The 23,965-nt window shown below is 34.7% G+C and overlaps 1 pseudogene; it reads left to right on the forward strand.

Annotated features, from left to right (window-relative positions):
• Positions 1 to 16,711: 16,711 nt before the first annotated feature.
• On the forward strand, positions 16,712 to 17,199 carry LOC129045585 (large ribosomal subunit protein eL21-like; annotated as a pseudogene).
• Positions 17,200 to 23,965: the final 6,766 nt, after the last annotated feature.

Raw genomic sequence — 23,965 nt, forward strand, 5'->3', positions numbered from 1 at the left:
CAAAAACCAAAACAAAAAAAAAGAGTGGGTGGCTTAAGCAACATTCATTTATTTCTCACAGTTCTAGAGGCTGGGAAGTCTAAAACCAACTTCCCAGCAGATTCTGTTTCTGGTGAGAGCCCACTTCCTGATTCATAGACAAGTGGAGGGTGTTTTGTTTTTGTTTTTAATTTTGCCTTTGCTATGTCCTCACATGGCAGAAGGGATAAGAGCTCTCTTGGGTGTGTTTCATAAGTGCACTAATCCCACTCATAAGGGCTCCACTCCTATGACTCAATCACCTCCCAAAGGCCCTACAGCTTAATAGCATCACACTGAGTTAGGATTTCAACATAAGAATTTTGGGGGTTCACAAACATTCAGTCCATAACAACCAACGACTCTATAGAGTATATGTCAGATTCATATCTGTTCTATGGAGAGGAGATGGGGTCATGTTCCAAGAACACAGTTTCAGGGAATCCAGTCTTACTGGAGGATGAGCAGAGAGTACTCAAAGAAAAGTGGGCACACAGATAACCTAGTATCTTAATAAATCTCACCAAAATCTTACTAGAAAAGGTATAAAGTCCATGAGTTAAGTTATATCAGAGCAAAACTGCACTTCATGACAGGATTCGATAAATTCAACAAGCAATAAAGATACCCTCTTCTCATATTTTTTGGATGTAGAAGAATGGAAAATAAGTGAATAAATATAGACAAAGAGAGATAAGTAGAGATATATTCATAATGCATTTCTTGAAGAGTCACTGTAATAATGTTGTTAACTAAAATTATAACCATTCTGTATAAGAAAGATATGAAAGTTTATTCACCTTGAACAATGCATTCAAATCACATTCTGGATTTTAATATCTATGCTTTGAGTATCTATCATAGGAACTATCTGGCACAATAAACCAATAGATGATTCTGCAATGAAAAAAGACATCCCTATCCTCCTGGAACATCTATAGGCTATTCAAAATATAAATCTGTAGTTGTTTAAACAATGGACCATAAACATGAGTAAAGAGCAAATTAATTTCAACTGAACAGATTAATATAACCTCTCACTCCACTTTAATCCACTTTAGTGGATTTAATAAAATTTGGGGAAAAAATCATAATCAGTGTTCCATAAATAATTTAGTAAAATATCAATACCTCATAAGTTGTAAATACATATTCTAAGATGAAAGTATTCCACAATCAAATGTTTTAAAATTAAATAAGAAGTTTCTGCATACCTATTTATAAAAAGAAACTTCGCAAACAGAAAGTAATAGCAACAAATTAAATTTTAAAAACTTCAGCATTTGAAAAATATATTTGATCACAGAAACTGACTTTTCTGATCACCTATTAAAATTTCAGTGAATGTTAAAATTTTATGGCACATAGAGATATTCTGAGTCTTTTAAAATATAGGTCTGTTTTCACTAATAACTGCCCACCAGCTTTGCAAAATGTTTCTGCAAAAGGGCTACCATGTGTTTTCAAGGAAAAGAGCTTTGGCCTCACCAAGAAATATGGCTCAACCATTGACCTCTTGTATAATTTGAGATGAGTCATCAAACTTGTATAGACTTAATTCATCTACCCATTAAATGTAAGTTTGGGTACTTCGAACGTAAAAATGGTACTCTGCTAAACACACATAATTTCTCCCCTACCATTTTTCTGTTAAGACACTAAGACAAATAAAACTGAAATGAATAAAAAATTGTAATTAGTCATCTTATTTTTACGTAAAACAAACTTTCCACCTTATAAAGTGAGGGTGTTCAACCAAATCATTTCTCGAGTTTTTTTCATATCTAAGATACCAAAAAGAAACAAAACACGACAAAACCTGTTGATTATAAAAAATATTTCATGCTTAAAGAATAGAGAGCTGCCGATTGGTCTGTGTGTAATCAAGCTATAAATTATTTCTTTTCTTCAAGAGATTTTTGAAGCATGTCTTTTACTACTGAAAATATGCTAAATTTCCTCAAATATAAGGCATCATTGAATGTAAAAAACACCATTATTTATGTACCATGAAGAGAGAAAAAATCTCTACTTAAACTATATCACACCACTGACTGAAAGATGCATACCTACTTCAGAGATGCCAAACCATAGAGGAAAAATGTTCTCCTTAGAATCAATGATAGGGGGACCTGGGTGGCTCAGTGAGTTAAGCATCTGACTCTAGTTTTCATCTCAGGTGATGATCTCAGGGTCATGGGATCTGCCCATATTGGGCTCTGCACTGAGCGTGGAGCATGCTTGAGATTCTCTCTGTCCCTCTCCCTCTGCCCTTCTCCCTGCTCTCTCTCAAATAAATAATCTTTAAAAAAAGAATCAATAATACATATAAATATATATATTTGGAGGAAGAAAAATTGAAACAACTTTCTTTGAATTTTTTAATGTATCTTATAACACTTTTTTTTTGCAAAGCCACTTTCTCAGAGTCAATACAATATCCATAAAAATGGTACTTTAAATAAGGTCAAATATTCCTTGATACTAACTTTGAAACATTTATTTCAGCTAAAACTCCTAGATCGCATCACTTAGAAAGTGAAAAGTGAACCAATTCCTTTTAAAAATATATCTAATTCTCGAAAGATTTGAAGATCAGTGGCTCCCGTTGTACTAGGTAAGCCTATAAATTCTTCATAGTAACAACAGTTATAATAATAAAGTCAAATCACTGACTTTATACCTATACTTAGCAGTGCAAAAAATGGAAATCGAAACTTATACTTGTGTTGTTCAAGGAGCCAGACACAGTTAGAAGTGATCTCTTAAGACCTCCCTTTCCAAAGTAAACACCAAATTCATTTAAATAACTGTAGATTAACAAGTATTTATAGAATGGCAGCAATTTAAGTTTATAAGTCTGACCTCTTCACAAAATCTAAAGTTTATTATTCAAGGATTCAAACCACCCAAAACTTCCTATAACAATTAAAGCGACATGAAAAATCTACACCATGGATGGTAAGGCCCTCCATGCTCCGGCTACTGGGGCCCTCTGGCCTGGGCTCTCATCTCCCCTGCTCTTGCTTACTCTTCTTCAGCCACTCAGACTCTCTCTTTAGCTCCTTCAGTTTCCTTGATCAACGTGGGTGTAAGTTTCAATTTTCAATTTTCAGAGTGCTGAGTATAAGTGCAATCAATTAGTCTCTGTTCCTGCTGTTTCTCACAGAAAACGCTTTTCTCCCAGACCTTGACATCGCTGTTTTAATATTTTTCATTCCTTTGTCATTGGCTCTAATGACTCGTCCTCCTAGAGGTTTTTGCTCAGCACCATAGTTAGTTTCTCTCCACTTCCAGTAACTCCCAATTCTGTTCCCCTATTTTACTTTCTTCATATACCAATACCAATACCTAAAAGTATACAATGAGCCATTGTGTCCAATAAAGTAGCAGGTTTTTCTTTTAATTTCTTTTTGTCACTCATTATTCTTATTTATTTATTTTTTTTTTTAAGATTTTATTTATTTATTTGACAGAGAGAGACACAGCGAGAGAGGGAACACAAGCAGGAGGAGTGGGAGAGGGAGAAGCAGGCTTCCCGCAGAGCAGGGAGCCCGATGTGGGGTTTGATCCCAGGACCCTGGGGCCATGACCTGAGCCGAAGGCAGACGCTTAACGGCTGAGCCACCCAGGCGCCCCCAATTCTTTTACTTTTAGATGACTATTTGAAGATCTCTAAATAAATACTTACAATCTTAGTAATATAAAGTCTTTTGTGTCTCTAGCTCTGCTTGATCTCTAAAATTAGTATGATGATTTGATGTATGTAATTTAGTCACTTAGATAAAACTACTTGTTCAATATCTTATCAAAAAGGAATGTAAATGAGCATGTCATAAATGTTTTTGAGATCCCAAAATAGTGTTTTAATAAAAATGATATACTTTTAAGATCCATTCCTTGTATTACTTTAAGAAAGTGTTCCTGGTTTGTTTTTTGTTTTTTTTTTTTTTTTCATTTTATTCCTATCTGCCCCACCCCTTCCCCAAAGGCATTCTGTAATGAGATTCTGTTAAAGGTGGTAACAAAATTATTTCTGCTAAAGAATAGCAATCAGATTTTTGGTACATGCATTCTAGTTTCAAAACTTATCTGTCAAATAAAATTGCAGTGCTTATAAATCTAACCATTACCAAATATGAATGATAATGCATCAACCATGTGAAAGACTAGCATTTTGTTTGTTTTGTTTGGGGCTATTTTGCTTTTGCATCACATTACCTGCTAAATTGACCTTCATCTCAAGAATCTTCCTTTTTTTAGTAAAAGCAGAGTAAATCTAGATATAGACGGCCTTGCCTTTGGTATAGCTTTATTTTGACCAAATTTAGTGAAATTCCCTTTGTGAACAAAATTCACAAATATGAATAAACTAGGACTACATAATAAATAAATCACAAACTTGCATTGAAAAGAAAGTAAAATTAGGAATGTTTGAAAGCAGATTGGAGAGAGAGATAATTATAAACTTTTCTATAGGAATTAAACCTTGCAGTACAAAACTACTGAGACGAAATCTCTAAAATAATTGTTCTTATTTCTTCAATTGTGGAACTCGTTTACCTTTACCTTCAAAGTTGGTAGGGTGAATTTAATGTGATTATCTCTCTTAGGGAAAAAAAAATAGAAAGAAATTTTAAATGTATGGTTACCTGCATGAGCATCTGTGAACGGCTCCATAATTAGATCAAAGCACAATCTCCCCTGCCAACTTCAGTATGGTATTAATTAGCTATGTGGTTTAGATTTTCTTAATTGATAATTTGTGTGTTTATATTGTTATTTTTAGGTGCGGTACACAGTAAGGTTTGAAAGAAAAATTCCCTACTGAGCACGTACAGAATAGTATCAGTGACCAAATACTAACTGAACTCATGGTCTACATCAACCTCAGTTCTAAATGCCAACGATCAGATTTGGGTAATTCCATTTTTGAATCCTGAGGAACAGCAGAGGAACATGTACTGATTGAAAGGGGTAGGTATAGAGAAAGCGGGCTTGGATTCCAAATTGAATGCTCAAAAAAAGCTTTAAGAAAACCACCAGATACATATTGAAATTGAAAAGTTGCTAAGAGGTGGTTCCCATTTTTCATAATTTTGAACAAACTCAGACATCTTTCTTTGCTTTAGTCATAACATGATTTGATTTCCTAGGAAACTTTTAAAAATCATTCTAAAAAAAACAATAATCCTAAAGAGTAAGAAAAATAAGGTTTTTTTATTTTATGCAATGACAATAACAAGATATGTTTTTGTTTTTTTTACAATGGCTGGGCCCTAATTAAAATAAGGTATTCTAATAGGTAAAGGCTGAAAATGTCTATTCAGACCTTAATAAAGAGTGAAACATAAATGATAAAAACATTAAAGTACACATACATAAAATATGCTAGTACAAAGGGGAACAAACGAATATTAGTAGTATTAATTTGCAGAATTTTATCCTGCAATGGCATAAGGACAATAGCAGCATTTTATGATCTGATCATGTTACAACTACTAAGCCAAGACTCTAAAAGTTTCCATGAGAAAAAATTATACTTTGATTAGTTTCCCATTTAGATATAAAAATGTGTGGGAAAGACTTTAGAACCTATAAGACCAAAACAAATCTAAAATATTGTTAATATACTTATGTATAAGGCTTTTAGCGTACTTTTTTTTTTTTTACTAAATCATTACAGTGGTCATTTCATATAAGAGGATTCATATCAGTGTTTTTCCTTCTTAATGTAACTTAAATATTAGTATGTGTTTGTTGAAGAAAATTACAAGAATGTAAACAGAAAAAATTATAATTATCTAAAATTTTCTGTTGATTCTTATGCCACAAAGAATATATGCAACTGTATTTATTGGCTTATTAGTTGGAATAATAAAATATTGCAAACAACCAAAGTTTCATCAAAAGCACTCAAATACACTCTTTATGGCACATCCATACAACAAAATGCTACACAGCCTTTACAGAGAATGAGGAATATATGCAAAGACTGATGTGAAAAGATCCCCAAGATAAAATATTAAATTAACATGTATATACACATATATAAAGGACACACACACACATATATATAATATGCATACATACACACACATTGAAGAATGACTAAAATATGGCACCACTATTTGTGTAAAACAGAGGAGAGAGGAATAGATATTTATACCATATATTTATATACACAAATATTTTAAATATCTACAAATGATATCAATGATACGGATAGATATAGCTATAGACACACTTGTACGTGGGTGCACACACACGCACACACACACACATGCGCACACTACCTATATAAAATTAGAAGCAACATTTCTTTTTAGGGATAGGAACTGGAGGGTTGAGGGACAGGGTAGGAAGAATATTTATTTTTTTACTGCATGCCTTTTAATAGAATTAGGAATTTTTAAATATATGTATTACTATTACATTTTGAAAATCAATAAACAATATGGTTTAAAAATTTAAAGTAATGATTGTGCATTATAGACAAAACTAAAATGCAGGTGAGAGAAAGACTGCAAAATTTTTCAAAGTCCCATATTTTGATGATAAATACTGCCAATAGGATCATGTATGTCTCCTGTATTTGCTAATCATAAATATTTTTAAATAATTTTAACAATTATTTAAGGTTGTATTATATTACATGATAGTATTAATTATATTATTATGTAATAATATCCCTACTTATTTTATTAATATCATAGTTGTGATTATACTATTATCATATCATATTAGTATATTATTGTATTTCTTAATCATACTAATAAATAGTATTATTATTATGTTAATTATGCTTTTAAAATAATTTTAGATAAATATTTTTAAAGAAATATGTTCATAATCCTACAAAATCTTCCTAAATCCCACTATTTATAGAAGTCTCTGTTGCTATCTTTGCCCGTGCATATGCGTGTGTTTAATAAAAGATGGGATAGATATCATCCATTTGATAAGAAGGAAAATGTAGGTCACACACCGTGTGATCTACTCCACTTCAAAAAGCAGTAGTTTTGGGGCGCCTGGGTGGCTCAGTTGGTTAAGCGACTGCCTTCGGCTCAGGTCATGATCCTGGAGTCTCGGGATCGAGTCCCGCATCGGGCTCCCTGCTCGGCAGGGAGTCTGCTTCTCCCTCTGACCCTCCTCCCTCTCATGCTCTCTGTCTCTCATTCTCTCTCTCTCAAATAAATTTAAAAAAAAAATCTTAAAAAAAAAACAGTAGTTTTTATAAAACCATATTTTCAGTTAATAATTCAATACATATATCCACCAACAACTATTTACTAGGAGATTTAAAATGAAATCAAGAAAGAATGATGTAAGGGAAAAAACACTAGATGAGATTCATAACACGTAGATTCTAATTTGCTTAGAAACCAGCCATAAAATTCTACCACATTTATTTAGACTTTCTCTGTCTGTTACCTCATTTATTTATTTATTCAACAAATGCTTTTTAAATATTACCTTTGACAGACACCCACCTGGAAAGTGAGGCTTGGACTGTATGATTCCTAGGGTTCCCTGTAGCTTTAACATTCCAATAGAGCATTTGCTAGGACAGGTTAATAGTCAAATCAGGGAATGGGGATATTAGATTCTCACATTACTCTTCACCTACTCTCCGATTCCCTTATTAATACTACTCATAGGAAGCCATGGGCCATCCCCTACAGTGTTACTTTATCTATACTCTTGATAAAATTTACTTGCCTTTTATCAAAAAGCCATCTCTGAAACCATCTTAATGTGCGTTAATGGATGGCCACAATACCTCTCCATAGTCATATTTTTCTCCTTATCAGGTGTTCAAGTTGCTTTAGATATTCTTATGGTAGGCCAACTAACTCAAATTCATGAAGTATGGCTTATTTTTTAAAAATGAAAGCACAGAGTAATTTTCTAAAGCCATAACGGTATTTTTTCATACATTTAGAGAGAAGTATGTTCTCAGGCCTACAATATGATATTGGTAGGAGGCATCTGAGTAAAAGTTTATGCAGAGTTCAGAATGGTGCCCTGTTGATTATTGGCTATGTTTGGCTTACAAGAACCAATATAAGAACAATGATATTGAAAAGAATGCTAATAAATTAGCAAATGCAAATGAAGAGTTTGTATTTGCCTTACACCTTTTTATCTGTTAACTATTACGTTCTAATGATACTTCAAGAAATTCAGTCTAAAAGTAAGTTCCACTGTAATCACAGCACAAACCATAAAGAACAAATTATGATTGCTTTCCTTTGCATCATACAAATGAATCAAACTAAAAATCAAAACGATGTGCAGTATGTCAAAGAAATGCCATGAATTATGTCATCCAAGCACTTCTTTTGTGGAGAGTAATGCATCTTCCCAAAGAACTCTTACACCTCTCTCTGTTTATAGGCAGGAAAAGATTTAATGGCTATGAAGAAAACTCCTGGTGGTCAAAGTTCTAGAATCAGAAGGCAGGAAAGATCTTTGAGAAGACATTTATTTTTGAAGCTTTCAAAGTGGATCATACTGAAAGCATCATCTAATGAACTTTCAAGAGAATGATATGCATTTTATTAAAAATATTTAGAAACATATTCATTACTATTTTCCCTCTGTAAACAAGAACCTTAAAAATAATAATAATGAATTCAATTTTTCATTATGTTTTCATCAATCATTTTCTTCTTTATTTCTTCCTTTAAAAGTTAGATCTGGGGCGCCTGGGTGGCTCAGTCTTTAAGCCTCTGCCTTCGGCTCAGGTCATGATCCCAGGATCCTGGGATCAAGCCCCTCATTGGTCTCCCTGCTTGGCAGGAAGCCTGCTTCTCCCTCTCCCATTCCCCTCTCTCACTGTCTCTCTCCCTGTCAAATAAATAAATAAAATCTTTAAAAAAAAAGTTAGATCTATCTTTCCATCCCCTATTCTTGTACACTATGCCTTAGAAAATATTTCTTGGTCTTCCTCCTTCAACTTTAACAATGCCCCTTCCCCCACCCACCCGTATTTTATAACCATAGCTATAAAGGAAAGCCATTGTTTCTTCCTCAAATCTTGGTCAACTGGATCTAGCACTTTAAGATATGACACTTCCCAGATGTTGTAGTATTGTCTCTTTGCCTTAATGGCCACCTTCTTATGAAGCTGATACTCTGTTTAACTTGGTCATCTTAATAAGCCTTCAACAGAGGTATGTTGTGTAGGGTTCTGATTGTGTGCAATTTATTTTCTTCCTCTCTTCTGTTCTCACACACTTTTTGCATGTATCTCTCCGAAACTACACCTCACATTCTACCTTCTATTGAAATTATTTTTATAAATATTTCCTCTGTTCTAAGTTAATACAAATAAGCTCTCTCCGTTTAGGCATGCTGTTTTTCCTTTCTTTGTGTACTTTAGCAATTATAATTTCTCATAATCTGTGTACCTTGGCAGTTAATACCTGAGTATTATATATCCTGATGTTTGCTAAAGAGAATTAATTAACATCTTACTTTGTTCTAAATCTTCCATTCTTAGGTCTTGTAAATGCCCTTTTTATTGCATTTCTATATTCTTTAAGTTTCTGTAGATTTCAAAATCATTTATCTCAAATTGTAATTCCAGTAATATATACCTATCAGAAAAAAAATTCTTCTAACAAATATAAATTCCCTGAATTACATTTAAACTATTTCAGTTTTGTCTTCCTAGACATAAAAACTTGCAGATTAATATCCAAATAATACATTTTTAGGCCTACTCTCAACTTATCTTCTTCTCTAATTGAAATTACAAATTACTTTTTCCTATTTATTTATATTTTGTATATGTGCATTTTAATGTTTTCAGTTGGCTGCTTCCTGCCTGCGTTTGTCAAATTCAGTATTGAAATACATATTTGAGGGGAACCCTCCTACACTGTTGGTGGGAATGCAAGCTGGTGCAGCCACTCTGGAAAACAGTACGGAGGTTCCTCAAAAAGTTGAAAATAGAGCTACCCTATGACCCAGGAATTGGACTACTGGGTATTTATCCCAAAGATACAAATGTAGTGATCCGAAGGGGCATGTGCACCCCAATGTTTATAGCAGCAATGTCCACAATAGCCAAACTATGGGAAGAGCCTAGATGTCCATCAGCAGATGAATGGATAAAGAAGATGTGGTGTGATGTGGTGTGTGTCCATCAACAGATGAATGGATAAAGAAGATGTGGTTGTGTATATATATATATACACACACACACAATGGAATATTATGCAGCCATCAAAAAAATGAAATCTTGCCATTTGCAACGACGTGGATGGAACTAGAGGGTATTACACTGAGCAAAATAAGTCAATCAGAGAAAGACAAGTATGATATGATCTCACTGATATGAGGAATTTGAGAAACAAGACAGAAGATCATAGGGGAAGGGAGGGAAAAATGAAACGATGAAACCGGAGAGGGAGACAAACCATAAGAGACTCTTAATCTCAGGAAACAAACTGAGGGTTGCTGGAGTGGAGGGGGGTGGGAGGGATGGGGTGGCTGGGTGATGGACATTGGGGAGGGTATGTGCTAGGGTGAGCACTGTGAATTGTGTAAGACTGATAAATCACAGACCTGTACCCCTGAAACAAATAATACCTTATATGTAATTTAAAAAAAAGAAAAATATATTTGATAAATATTATAATGATATTAATTCACCATTATACATTCATCTATTTAGTAAACCAATTCCTGTGTAACAAAGAATTTGGCTGGCTTTTGTCCCTGGTTTCTGGGAAAGAGTCTCTAAATACTTGGGATTTCCTAGGGAATAGGAGTGTCTTTGTTATTCATGATGGAATCTGATAATATATGCTAAGGGTCCCAAGATAGTTTATGTATAACAGGCGATTCAGTTTGCAGGCTGGCCATGCCAGAAGGACTAACTTGTGATTGGAGTACTGGGGTTTTAAGTCATGAGACATCAGCCTGACCCTCCAGGGAGCAGAGGGGAGCTAGAGGTTGAGTTCAGTCACATAGCCAATGATTCAATCAATCATGCCTATGTAATGAAACCTCGATGAAAACTCTGGACATCAAGGCCAGGAGAGCTTTCTTGGTTGGCAATACTCTGCATATTGTCACACCCTGACATACCAGAACAAAGGGAAAGGACATGGAAGTTTAATGTCTAGAATCCCTCAGATCTCACCCTTTGTGGCTCTTCTTTTGGCTGCTTCTGATTTATATTATTTGGCTACAATAAAACTTTAATCATAAATATAATCTTTTCCTGAGTTTTGTGAGTCATTCTAATGAATTATCAAACCCTAGGGAGGACCCCCAAATTGGTAGCCAGCTGGTCAGAGGTGCAGGTGGCCTGGGGACTCTGGAACTTGTGACTAGTGTCTAAAGTAAGTAAGAACAATGTCCTTAACCTTTAAAGTTAGGTCTAACTCTGCATAACTGGCGTCAGAAGTCATTGCACAAATTAAATGTATATCTACATATGCTCACCATTTTCAATAGTATGAACAGTATTGCATACCCATTTTTGGGGTCAGAGTTTTTCAACTTTAGCATTAGTGACATTTTGAACTAGGTAATTCCTTTTTGTGGAGGGCCGTTTTGTGCACTGTAGGGATACTGCTTGATGTATGATTTTGAGAACCAATCGTTTTCATATATGTGCCTTAAAACAGGAACATGGAAATTCACATGTGTGGAAATTATTTTGGATGTAATACTGGCAGGAGTCAATAAATGAATAAATATATGTAATATATGTAATGACTACACTGTTGTCTCATATAAGCATATATTTCCAGACAAATTTTCAATTCTTTCTCTGCTATTATAGCTTTTCTTTTTAATGGGACAACACCTCTGCTATACCTAGAACACAGATTCTGTGGGATCTTGCACAAAGACTATGCAATAAATATTTTGTATTGTTTCTGTTTTCCCTAAAGCTATGCACTGAAGTATTTCTTCAGGTGTTCCAAAAACCATCTTATGTTCCCCATTTCCACAGGAAAAAAAAGGCATTACTAATAACATCATATTTCATAACTTTATACAGCCTCTGATCCAGTAATGGAGGTTATAATTCTTCTCAATGCCAAATACACCACCTAATTTTTTTCTCTTGTTGGCAAACAGAAGCAGTTTGTACCCAAAGCATATATAATCAAAGAAATAAAAACACTTTATGTATATTTCCAGACGCATGTAAATTATAATATTGCTTCAATATCAAAATTTATCTACTTAAATCTGAAGAGCGCCTGATGGTTTAAAATTAATCAATGATCTTATATTTTATTTTCTTAATGATTTCTTCTTGACTAATACTAACCAAATGAATAATTCCTTAACCAAATGAATAAAAAATACAGTTGAATAGCTTGATATACATCTTACAAAATTAAAACTTACTAACTGGAGAAATTACATATAAGTGGAGAGGAAGGGTATTTTGAGGACTTTTAAGATGAAGCCAAAGAAAATAGCAGAGCAAAGAGAGAAGAGAGCAAACAATCAACTAGGCAAGAGTACAAAAGATTAAAAATAACAAGAAATCCAAACATCTTTATCCAGTGGTATAAAAAAATTACAGAAAATGGTACATCTGCTACAGATGTACACTGGAATGAAACAACTGAGTAAACTGATGCTGAATGGTGGGACCCAGTTTCTCATTGTTGGAGTTGGAGCTGACAGATGAGGAGGACGGAACTAGAATAATCCATGTGCTAATGGATTAAAGTTGGAAATATCATATTCAACTTAATATAGATACATAAGGTTATATAGAGAAATATTTATAAAAAGGTAGATATGCACACATATGTTTTTGTGGTCAGCCAAGAGGGCCTAGATGCAGCCACACCTCAATTGTAACAAGGACACACAGCACCCAGATCTTGGTTTCTTTTTTTTTTTTTTTTTAAAGATTCTATCTATTTGAGAGAGAGAATGAGAGAGAGAGAGCACATGAGAGGGGGGAGGATCAGAGGGAGAAGCAGACCCCCTGCTAAGCAAGGAGCCCGATATGGAACTCGATCCCGGGACTCCACCATCATGACCTGAGCCGAAGGCAGTCGCTTAACCAACTGAGCCACCCAGGTGCCCCCCAGATCTTGGTTTCTAATACCATTCTCCAATAAAGGGAACCACAGCTTTGTGGAGAAATAGTAGGTTCTAGGTCTGACACAGGAAATATACAAGAGTCTGGACCATCTTGTAGTGCCAAAAAGTAAAGAAATGCTAGAAAGAAAGGAAGAAAGAAAAAAGAAAGAAAGAAAGAAAGAAAGAAAGAAAGAAAGAAAGAAAGAAAGAAAGAAGAAAGAATGGAAGGAAGGAAGGAAGGAAGGAAGGAAGGAAGGAAGGAAGGAAGGAAGAAAGAAAGAAAGAAAGAAAGAAAGAAAGAAAGAAAGAAAGAAAGAAAGAAAGAAAGAAAGAAAGAAAGAAAGAAAGAAAGAAAGAAAAAGAAAGAAAGAAAGAAAGAGAAAGAAAGAAAGAAAAAAAGAGGAAGGAAGGAAGGAAGGAGAAAGAGGGAGGGAAGGAAAGAAAAAGGCAAGGCAAGGCAAGGAAAGGGAACCACACAATAATGGGTAAATGCTAACTGAAAGAGTTTCCAAATACCAAAACTGGAACAACTGGAGCAAGACAATAAATAAATTATACCGGATTGTAACCTACAATGAAATAAATATCCGTGAGTTCATGCTGATATAAATTATTAAGTGAGTAAACAAATCAGGGGGAAAAACAAGTCTCCCAAGCACAAGAATTACAAATAATTTAGGTAGAGACTCTGCCCCCCAAAAGACAGGGCACATAAATCCTGACTCTTTAAAGTATCACCACCTTCACCCCACCCTTTCCCCAAATATGTAGTTTGCTCCAGGCACCAACATATTTCACATATCCTCACTCACCATTCCTAAAATGTGATATAGAAACAATGGTATAAAGATAGCAGCATAATGGCCCTTTTGGTCTTATAAAGCACTTTCATTAGCATAATCACATTTAAACTTTCCAGTAGTTCTGTATACTAGGTAATGTATTTACCATATTGCAGAAAAGTGATTTCAGTTTTTAAAGGTCTCAGAGTATTTACCAATCCATGACTCAGAACTAGTTATTCTGACACCATATCCAGTACTATTTCTACTATCCTTCTCAATACCACACCTTAATAAAATCTATCACCAATTCGCTTAGGCCACAACATCTGTAAGTACCAACATATACAGAAAGTTCCAGAAAAACACACCCCTAAGAGTAAAATAAATATATAAATATACACTCATACATAAGTAAAATTAAATTGAGTTATGATTTTCTTCAATATACATGGAGATTTACAGACAAGCATAAATTACATGCAGATATATGTTGTTTTATATAAATCTGTGTGTGTATATATATATATACAAAAATACACATATATGTGTAAAATCTTGATGTTCACATAAGTTGTCCTTTTGAATGAAATATACATATATATTTCTCCAGTCTTTTAACTGCCCTAAAAATGTGGCATTGTTATGCTTTATGTTAAAATATTATCATGTGTTATTTAATTTGTATCTTTGGAATGTTATCCCCTCCATTCTACAGATGACAGAACAGCTTCTTTACAGAAGCTATTAGCCTATAAATCTATTTGGATTGCGGTTATACATTCATTCAATTTTTTAGCCCAGTGTCCTCTACATATATAGGGAATGCAAAGAATAAATAATTGTACAACGGTAGGTATGGAATAGTCAGAAAGGCAAACATAAGAATTAGTAGTTCTAAAAAGTCTAGTAGCCTATAAATATTTAGCTTACTACAACCAATTTTCCACTAGAAAGATTATGGATCTCAAAAGTACAATATCACTGGTAAAAATTTTAGCTTGAACTAAGCTTACCAGCCTCATCATATCCTCAGTTAGTAAAGCAACCAAAACCGATTTTTTTCTTTAATGCCTGAACCAATAAAAATAAAAAAATGAAAGGGCAATTCAATGTCAGATATATCAATTTATAAATAGATACTTTACAAACTGCTTCAATACAGCTTTGTAAGCAAAATAATGGACACCAAAAAGGTCACATTTCTATTCAATATTAACCATGAATGCAGTATTAACAATATAAAATTTATTTTGCTAAAAATAGTCCAAATAGGTTTTCAATTGCATATTTATTCAGGAAGGTCAAATCACAGTACTTTTATTTTTCCTTTTTCCTATCACACTGAACCCACTCAGCCAGAGAGGGGATATCCATGCCTTGATGGCATTACTGGCTGCAGTATCCTGACCTGTCTTTGAGAATTTTCTCTTATTTATACCGTACCGTTTTTTCAGAAAAGAAAATCAACAAGGTAAAAAAAAAAAAAAAAAAAAAAAAATCAGAAGTCTGACAGCCTCTGTTTGTTCAAAAGAGACTGCTGAGAACATAAAAGGCCAGTATCTTTCTCATTGATTGTTTGAACAAAAGCTGGACAGATTCTCAGGGTCCAATTTTCTCCTTCCTCCAAGTCCTTCAATCCTGTGTCAATGCTGTGAAAAGTTTCAGGCTCAGAGCACTCGATCTCCAAGTCACCCTCTTCCAAGTTGAGGTGTGTGGGGAGTGGGAGGTCCTTGCAAAAAGAAAATTTGGGCCCTAATTCATTTTGCTCTTGCCCTATCTTTATAACTAGATTATAGTAAGCTTATTGGCAAGAAATTTTTAAAAAGCAGACAATGAGAAACCAAAATCAAGAAAAAATGAGAGACTGAAATACACACACTGTTTTTTTTTCTCCACATCTCCTACATTCTGTCCCACCCCAAATGATTATAACGTCGGGATATCAGTACAATACGTCAGTCAGGTCCTTGGCATGCTCAAAAGAAATGCTAACAGATAAAAACAGAAATAGTTCGAAGCACAGTACAGCAAAGTGAGATAACCCAATTCCAGTCACCCTGGGTTCAAACAAAGAAAATTAGCTTGGGGGCGCCTGGGTGGCTCAGTCGTTAAGCGTCTACCTTCCGCTCAGGTCATGACCCAGGGTCCTGGGCTCGAGCCCCGCATTGGGCTCCCTGCTCAACGGGAAGCCTGCTTCTCCCTCTCCCACTCCCCCCTGCTTGTGTTCCCTTTCTCGCTGTGTCTCTCTCTGTCAAATAAATAAATAAAATCTTTAAAAAAAAAAGAAAAGAAAAGAAAATTAGCTTGAACATGTACCCACCATGAACGAACAGTAAAATGTCAAATTCAAACTCATATATTTAAGTGTTTTAATATGTTTAATGCTTGACTTTAAAATCAGTCTCCACTCTTACTTGAAAACTTGACAAAACAAACTGCAGAATCCTATCCTTCCCTTTGTCGGTTGTGCCTTATCATTTTACTGGTGGGAAATTAAGAGCTATCTGAAAGACACATTCTTAATTACCATGTTCAATTTATTTTAAATGTTCATGTTATGGCATGATAGCTATAAAGGGATAATAATGAAAATGAGATATTTGATCTACTTTGAAGGGAGAAGATAAATGTCTCTCCCAGGGTTAAGAGCAATAGCAAAGGAAGAGCCTACAAGTCAGTCATTGAATTAGATTTGTGGATGAAAAAGCAACAGTCTCCAAGGCTCCGGTCCTAGAGAAAGCATCCACTTTGGTGTAGAGTGTTACCATAGAAGAAAGATTAAAACTCATGGGGGGCTTTTTGGCTGAACTGCCATTTTCCAGTAATTCACCAAAATGACCAACACAACAGGAAAGAGGAGAAGTACCTGCTATGTGTTCTCTAGCCCTTTTAGAAAACATGGAGTTGTTTCTTTGGCCTCATACATATGAATCTACAAGAAAGGTTATATTGGAGAATTCAAGAGAATGGGCACTATTCAAAAAGGAGTGCCCCACAAATCTTACCATGGCAAAACTGGAAGAGTCTACAATGTCACCCAGCATGCTGATGGCATTTTTGTAAACAAACAAGTTAAGAGCAAGATTCTTGCCAAGAGAATTAATGTAAATATTGAGCTTATTCAGCACTCAAAGAGCTGAGATAGCTTTCTGAAGCACGTAAAGGAAAATGATCAGAAAAAGAAGGAAGCCAAAGAGAAAGGTATTAGGTTCAACTCAAGTGCCAGCCTGCTCTACCCACAGAAGCATACTTTGTGGGAACCAATGGAAAGGAGCTTGAGCCACAGGAACCCATTCCCTATGAATTCATGTCATGGTAAGTGTAAAAAAAAAAAAAATAAAGACCTCAAGACTGTAAAATAACTAACTAAATAAATAAAATAAAACTCATGGGGAAAGCTCCCAAAGGCACCTTCTTCTAGACCTCTGCATACCCCCAAATGGAAAGAGATGGGGACAGTAGAGGTAAGGCTCAAACCTGGTGCCGGGGTGCATGGCCCCTCGAAGAGAACCTCAGAACTAATAACTCTTTCCTCAAAGAGACACATAGCCTCATTGTGGAATGTTTAGTTGCTGGCTGAGTACAACAGAAAGGTCCCCAGTTCCCTCACTCTCCACCAAAATATCTTTTAGAAACTCAGAACAAGTACCAAGGAGCTTCCTGAATCATTTTCTGGGTGAAATTTGGACTACTTCTGTTTCAAATCAAGCCAATGACTTTACTGTCTACCCTATGGGTTTAGTGTGATGCAAATACCAGGTGAATGCCATATGTCACCTGTCAGTAGCACCAACAATGCCCAAGAGAATGAAAAAGAGCCAGTGCAAAAGAGTTAAAGTAGTATCGCTCTTGGGGATGATTCAGTGCACTGAACTCTCTCTGTCCTTGAGCTCTCTCACACACAGTATTTCTGAGCCATCTGTGTATGTGCATGACCTAAACACAAATTGCAATGTTCTTTGGTTAAGTAATTCCTAAATCAGCTCCTGCTAGGATGCCTATGTCTGACAGTCCCCTGGTCAATTCCAGGTGGTGGTAGGTAGGAGGAGTGGCTGCCTCGAGGTAGTCGCACTAGCAATACTCATGCTGGTGATGAATATTTATTGATTCTTTGTTCTGTTTTTTTTTTCATATGTACTTGGTACTTTATATTCATTGTAGTTCTCAAATTATACATATTCTATACATACATACAACTATACATATACACATACAAGCATATATACATACAGGTCTGCAACTTGATTCTATACTTACCTGATCAAAGGCATTTCTCGAAGAGAGAACACATAGACTGACCTTATGTAAAGAAGAAAAGAAAGTACCCACTATTTATATTACCTTTTTAAAACTATTTCTTCGGGCGCCTGGGTGGCTCAGATGGTTAAGCGTCTGCCTTCGGCTCAGGTCATGATCCCAGAGTCCTGGGATCGAGTCCCGCATCGGGCTCCCTGCTCCTTGGGAGCCTGCTTCTCCCTCTGTTTCTCTCTCTCTCTCTCTGTCTCTCATGAATAAATAAATAAAATCTTTAAAAAACAAAAAACAAAAAACAAAACAAAAAAAAAACTATTTCTTCACAGATACATAGCTCAAGATTTCAAGCAATGCTACAATGAACATGTGCATATAAATCATTGTATTTTTCCAGGAATATATTCCTAACTGTTGATAAACTCTGCAAAAATGTTGCAACAATCCAAAGTCTCATCAACAATACATAAGAGATCTAATTTTTCCATACTCTTGGCAATATTGCCCCTTCACTTTTTAAAATTTTGCCAAACTAAGTAAGTTTCACCTATTGATTTTAATTTGCATCTTTCATTGTTAGTGATGTTGAATATTTCTCATGTGTCTTGAGGATTTGTAATTTTGTACTTTTCTAAACTCTCTAGAAATATCCTATATCTACCTTTCCATTTTTGTTGTTTGGCTCATTATATATTATTTCACTTGGTATTTTTATTTACTATACTTTATTGTTATCTATTTGCTTGTCCTTTCTTTATTAAGATTTCTTTGTTGCTTATTCTTATTTGTTTCAAATAAATATTTATTTCAAATCACCAGTGTCCTCCGGCATATTATGAAAAAGAGCAAATGACAGAGAAAAGACCTTTAAAAAACTAGCAACCCCATTACATTGGCTAATGTTGCAATTGTTTAGAAGAAAAAGATTAACAACCTCTTTACATGGCTGGTTCATTTTTTAAAGCATACTTAAAACAATACAGATGAAGCATGAAGCTTTTTTTTTTTTTTTTAGCAACCAGCAAAATTGTTAATTTGCTTTCAAATTGCATTTTCAACTTTCTTTGGATTTATTAAAAAAAGTGCATGTCAACAGACCAGAATTAAAAAGGTGACAAACTGTGAAGAATTAAAAGTTTTAATTTAACAGATGAGCAACTGCAAATAACAAAATCTCAGAAAAACACAGTTTTAATGAAAGGTGACATGCTGGAGATTCTTTTTTTGTTTTGTTCCTTTCCATCAGGTAACAACAAATTAGTTTAGGAAGCCATACTAGAATGTTGTGATTGTGATAACCAGCTTACAGCTCTTGCTGTTAGCTCCGTTTTTTGTTTGTTTTCTGAAACCACATATGACACTTCTTTTGTACTACTTAAGTAGATATTTTCTTCAGTCAGATGTATCACAAGTTGTTCAAGTCCAGACAAGTTCTTATATGTTACTGCTATCAGATGCTATTCTTCTTGTGGTTCCCACTTCTGAAAATCTTATTTTCCTTAGTGTTCAGAACTAGAGAGGGTTGTATAGGCATACAGCTAGGAAAAATAAAGTTATTTTATGGTACAAGAGTTAACATTTTTTGACTCATCAAAAAGAACCTGTCTTGTCCTACAAACTCAGAGAAAACATTAATTTAAATTGGGAGGTGGATTAAACGTGATTAAGGAATGGAGAAAAATTGAATGTGATTAAGGAAATTTATGGAATATCAGAGCATAGACATATTCTTTTTTTAATTTATTAGGGCTTCTAACAAACGTTGGCTGATTAATTAGAGAAATATGCATCCACATGTTCCTTGCACATTTATAAAGCAAAATAGCAAAATGTTCATGATTTTAATGAAACTTGTGTGCATAGCTCGCACTTCCATGTTTGTGAATGTATACTCATGAGGGTTCACTTTTCCATTGCAGCTCACTGATTCTGCACATTTGATTATGCCTTCCCAGTTTCCTTCTTTTCCTATTGAAAGTTTTGATGTTGTTTTAAAGGGATAACAGTAATTAATACAATGAGAAAATAAACCTCTGAAGAATATTTTTCTTTTTCCTTATTCATTTATATGAAATTACAGCTTAAGAATTTATTTTCTTTTATCATACATTTAATTCCTCTACCTTTAAACATGTATTTCTGGTTGACCTTGTATAATATTCTAATTATGATTTTGCAAAACAATAATATCTAAGTATTTGTCAACATTTTATTTAATATTTATTAAATATATTATAAATATTATACATACATTTATTATCTCTCACAACAGTTTTCAACTGAGGGCAATTTTGTCCCCCAGGAGATTTTTGGCAATTTCTGGAGATGCTTTTGGTTCTCATAACTGGGGAGTTCTACTGGCCAGTAGAACCTCTAATGGGTAGAGATTAAGGATGCCACAAGGATCCTACATATCCACAGGGCAGCGTCCCACACAAATAACTATACAGGCCAGAATGTCAATACTGAGGCTGAGAAATGCTGCTCTAGACCACCCATTTTCATCTTACTGATCATGAAAATCTAGCCCAGATAACTTCCTTAAGTGAAACAGAATTAAATGTAATCTAAATTTGAATCTGTGTTCATTTTCTGGTAAGGGTGACATTGTACAATCACGCCCTAGAGACAGGAGACTGAAGAGGGCTATGGAACAACAGAGATGAGTTTAGTTTCCTTTAGATTAATATCACTAACATTGTGGAGACAATGAATTAAAAAAACTTTGCTAGGCTTTGAAGTAACAAAAAAAAAATACATTTTCAAAAAACAAAACCACAAGTTAACACTTAAAAGTATTTCAAATATGTAAGTCATTTCAGAAATAATAAATATCATCCAACATTAATTGAAAGATACTGCCTACCAAACTAAAAAAGTTTGCCAATCAGTTAAATGAATTATTGAGGTAGTTTTATCTGTCCAATACCAAGTATTTGAGGAGACTCTGAAATCTGTAAAATAGAAAATACAGCTAAAATAAATTGTCTGATTAATGAGAGCTAAAATCTTTACAACATCCTGTATTAAAATAGCAGTGGAGGAACTGGAAGAGCTTCCTTTCCTCCTACCCCAATTATTTTTTAAAGGCTTTATTTTTTTAGAGCTGTTGCAGATTCAAACTTAGCACAAATGAGGGGAGGGTAGCGATTTCCCATTTACCCCTATCCCCAGGCATGAATATCCTGCTTCATTATCAGCATCCCCCACCAGAATAGTACATTTGTTACAACTGATCAACTTACACTGACACATCATAACCACCCAACACTCCCTGAATTTGTGGACTGTATTCCATTGCATAAATGTTTACAAACCAGGCAACTGTTTTCAGAACTCATCCTTTTTTCTTTTTTAATACCACTTGCCAAAGAGCAACTTACACACACCATTAACACTCTGTTTCTCACTCCTTTCCCTATAGCATAAATTCCTTAGATATATAATCTGCCTTTCATTTTACCATAGATGATAATTTTACAAATATTTTACCCTGAGCTATCATCTTCTCAGTCTCTGGTTACAGTTTCTTTTCCATCTTCCACTTGACCCTTAAACCAATGATACATGTTTCAAAGTTTGCTGTTGTTGGTTTAGTTTCATATATGTGTATATTTGTGTGTGTGTGTGTGTGTGTTCCAACTTTTGTATCAGGCAGAACAGACTAGATGAGAGGCAATAGTAACAACCCCCAAATTTCAGTGGCATTAAACAGAAAGGTTTATTTCTTCTTCATGCTATACATAATCTTGGGTCAACAAAGTGATTTGTTCCATGTCATCCTCCCTCAAGGACCCAGACTTATTAGAAAACTTCATTATCTGGATCACCATTGTTTACCATAGCAGAGGACAACAACATGAACAATTGAACACTTTCCCAAAAATGATTCATCCCAGAAGTGACATGTGTCACTTCTATTCAGATTTACTTGGTCAAATCAATTCATAAGACCGTATCTAACAAAATAAATTTAAAAAAAAGACCATATCTAACAAACAGGGACAGAGAAATGGAATCCTGTTATAGTCCCAGAAGGAGAAGATGTGGAAATATCAATGAATACAACTAATGACTACCACCGTCTCACTGAACCACACTAAATGTGAGCAAGTGGATACAGGAAATCCTCAAGTACAAGTGAAGTCTGGAATAGCTAAAGAATTATACCACATTGGTTTCAACTTTTCTATGCTATATATAGAATATTTATGTAGTCAGAGAGCTCTACTGTATAAACTTCCCTCACCAACCCAACAATCCACCAAATGTTTACTGTATCCTATTTTTATTGAACCAGAATAAGAAAATAAATTATGGTAAAATGGAAGTAGTAACATTTATGACATAATGTCTCATTGTTTCATCAATGGCCACAAATAATTATGTTCTATAAATACAGCATTTGTATCATATGACAAAATAAATTTTTATTTTATGGGCTGCATTTTCCAATGTAATTCTAACCAATTCATTCCTATCTGCAAGGGGAAACTCTAATTTTACTGGGAGCTTCATTTAATGGGAGATGTGTTACAATTTATTCCTCTACACCAAGTTAATATTTTCTTTAAAGATTTTATTTACTTATTTGAGAGAAAGAGAGAGGGAGGGAGAGAGCACAAGCAGGGGGAGCTCAGAGGGAGAGGGAGAAGCAGGCTCCCCACCAAGCAGGGAGCCCGATGTAGGGCTCCATCCCAGGACCCCTGGGATCATGACCTCAGCTGAAGGCAGATGCTTAACCGACTGAGCCACCCAGCACCCCACCAACTTAATATTTTAATCAAGCAAAATCATCTTCTCCTTAGAGTCAAAGTACCATTATATGAACTGTTACTACATTGTCTAACACTGTAAATATTTTCTGCTATTAGTTAAAATCTAAATTGTTTACAGATAATAACAAACTGGAAATTTATTGTCAAATGATATTGTTTTATCAATCTTGCCTAACTAATTCCAAAAAGCATCCAAGTACTTGTGCTGACTTACTGGTCTTTCATTCATTTTTAGAAATGGCATAAATTCCTACATAAAAATAATTTTAAACATTAAAAAGAAAATAGTTTTTGAATGGTTGTAAGTCTAAGGATGATAACTGATAATAATCATTTCATTTGACTACTATTATCCCAAAGAAGATGAAAGCTTCTACATGACTCCCTCTTCCAAATTTCCTGTCCCCCCCCGCCCACCTAGGAGTCATTCACTCATCCAACAACTCTTTCCCGAGCACTTTCTATGTGCAAAAATCCTATTACATCCTGGAGATACAGGAGCCAATTTTCAATTAGGACAGACATTTTCAAAAATCATGCCATATATTTGTAATTAGAAATTAACAGAAGTACTCTGAGAAGAAAGAGAATTTGATGAGAAGTAAGAACATAATGGATGTGGGACAGGAAGCAAAAGCTTCTCTGAGAAAATAACACTTTTTTTTTTTAAATATTTTATTTATTTGACAGAGAGAGACACAGCAAGAGAGGGAACACAAGCAGGGGGAGTGGGAGAGGGAGAAGCAGGCTTCCCATGGAACAGGGTGCCTGATGCGGGGCTCGATCCCAGGACCCTGAGATCATGACCTGAGCCAAAGGCAGATGCTCAACGACTGAGCCACCCAGGTGTCCCGAGAAAATAACACTTAAAATGAAATTTTTACTTAGGCAAAATGTGGGAGAAAGAATATCCTAGGCAAAAAAAAAAAAGACTAATAATTACGGACTAAGTAATCTAGGCCTTCATAGACAGAGGTGAGCATTTTTACATTTTACTCTAGGTCAGAATTCCCTGAAAGGTATTACAAAGGGAATATAATAATCAGATATTTTTTG

This window comes from Mirounga angustirostris, unplaced genomic scaffold (assembly GCF_029215605.1).
Source record: "Mirounga angustirostris isolate CCGP_5_RB_7025 unplaced genomic scaffold, mMirAng1.0.hap1 SCAF_3, whole genome shotgun sequence".
Lineage (NCBI taxonomy): Eukaryota > Metazoa > Chordata > Mammalia > Carnivora > Phocidae > Mirounga > Mirounga angustirostris.